We start from the raw sequence: 2,363 nt of genomic DNA on the forward strand, positions 1-2,363 counted from the left end.
AAAATTTAACGTGACACGCTGCAGGATATTAAAGTAATTTCAACATGGATAAAGAGGAGAATCCGACGAGAAAGCGGAAACCAAATTCTGCTAACCTAGTCCGTCGAATGTGATCAGGATGTTGATGAGATGATAGAAAATAAATGAGAGCTATCATTCTAGAATATTTTTTATTATTTTTATATTGAATTCCTTTAAATTTGTTGATTTTTAATCTAGATTTTTTTTTATTCAAATTTAACTGTAGGAAGTAGACTTAATTAACTACCGAACTGAAATACTTTTTAATTGAAAAAATAATAAAACATAATTTAAAATTTGTTTTATTAAAAAATATTAAGATGCTAGAAGAATAAGTCCGTAGATTAAAAAATATTGTAATAAAAAACTTACCAACAAAATAATATTTTTAATAAACTTTAATATCAATATTACTTATTAATATGAAATTATTGATTAAAAATATGACAAGTTCCTTAAAAAAATTTAAGAGACAGTTTTTATTGATTTTCTAGAACTTCGAGTCTGTGGACTTGTGCCCCTTTAACGTGGATCAATTAATTTGTATTGTTATTATGTCCAAGAAAATATTGCAGGTAGATTAAATCCTGTTAATTTTGATATCACATAAATATGTAGTCAAGTCGATGTAACAAATGACAATTAGCATTTATATTCAGTTAATTTACCATGGAAGTTTCTTTAAACAAAGTGACACTACTAAAACAGCCAATACGAAATTTCGAGGGTTGATTGACATGCTCCACCCCTAACCGATTTCAAAGTGGCCGAGAAAAAGTTTTCATAGAATATTATTCCACATAGTTGGTCTTAGAATAATAAGGTACTCCCTCCTAAGGAAACCTAAGCGAGGCGTCAGAAGACCTCAAAAAAGATGGTCCGACGACATAGCTGCTGTAGGAGATAAAAATTGGCGGCAAGTAGCAACCGACCGAGAAAAATGGAAGGAAATGGAAGAGGCCTATATCCAACAGCGGATGATAGAAGGCTGAAGAAGAAGAAGATGATAAAACATGTTTTATGAGCTTTGTCGATTTATTATCAGTTTGAGAGCCACTGTTCGGTAAATATGAAAGTTAAATCATTTCTAAAATACGGAAGATAATAAAAAAAACTTTTTTTTTAAATAATTCCTTCCGGTCTAGAAGGATTAAGAAAAATATAATTTTACAGAACCTTATGATAAAAAAAAAACAAAATTAGTAATCATGCACAATCATAGCGTATTTTAATGATTATTTTTGTGTTAATATCATAAAGCAATTATTTGAACATTCAAAATTTGAAATGTAAATAAAATAAAAATATTTATAATTTGATTTTCCTACAAAAGCTAATAAACAGTAAAAATAACAAAGAGAGTTAATTCAAAAGCTGTCAATAGCAACAGTGCTTCAAAGAATGTCGAAAAAATTACATGTAATTATTACACGTAACTTGCAAGTCTATATTCTTTACATGTAAATAATACAAAAATTGGCCTAATTAAATCAATAAAATATTTCACATTGTTCATAAAATATAAATTTTACGTTCTAATGAGAAAAAAAAGTAAACTTATTTATTATGAGTATGAATTGTTTATGATAGTCACATATTACATATTTTTGTACAAAAAATTGAAGCATACCATACCGCACAAAAAAAACATATGTACATGTTTATAACCCTTTTCTAGGCAATGTATCCAATAGGATACATATGATCTAAAGTAAAACAGCATTCAGTTATAACTGCTTTACCATATTTTTCATTATAACAATTCATAATAAACTTTGATTAGAACAAAAAATTCTGCCAAGATAAGAATTAAGAGTAAAACCTAGAAAAATTTATGTATATTCTAATACGTACAATACAATCAAATGAACAATAATACAATTAAAAAATACATAAAAACAATAAAATTACAAATACGAGGTATACCTAAAAAATATGTATTCTTATAGTATTCTTGCCATCGTAGCGCTGCGATCGCAGTTTTGCACATGCGTGGTATTTACCCTAGCCTATTGAGAAGGAGTTGATGCCATTGTATTAAAATTTACGATATTATTTGAAAATACATATAAATAATATGATGAATAAATAATAATTTTCAGTGTGCAAATGCGCTTGCTTCAATTTTACAATAAAATAAAAAATTCACAATACATAATATACATATGTACATTCATCATTGTCATTCCTCTATATACACCCAATGGTGCATATGGCAGTGTATTGGTACACCAGCACCGTACAGCTACGAAATATTAGAGTGTAAAAACGCATTTTTATTCACATATGTACATAGGGATTATTTTTTTGATTTCATACAGGATCGCTTATTTTTGCTACCC

This window comes from Micrasema longulum, unplaced genomic scaffold, assembly GCF_059751315.1.
Source record: "Micrasema longulum isolate JH-2025_06_02 unplaced genomic scaffold, ASM5975131v1 h1tg000586l, whole genome shotgun sequence".
In the NCBI taxonomy this organism is placed as follows: Eukaryota; Metazoa; Arthropoda; class Insecta; order Trichoptera; family Brachycentridae; genus Micrasema; species Micrasema longulum.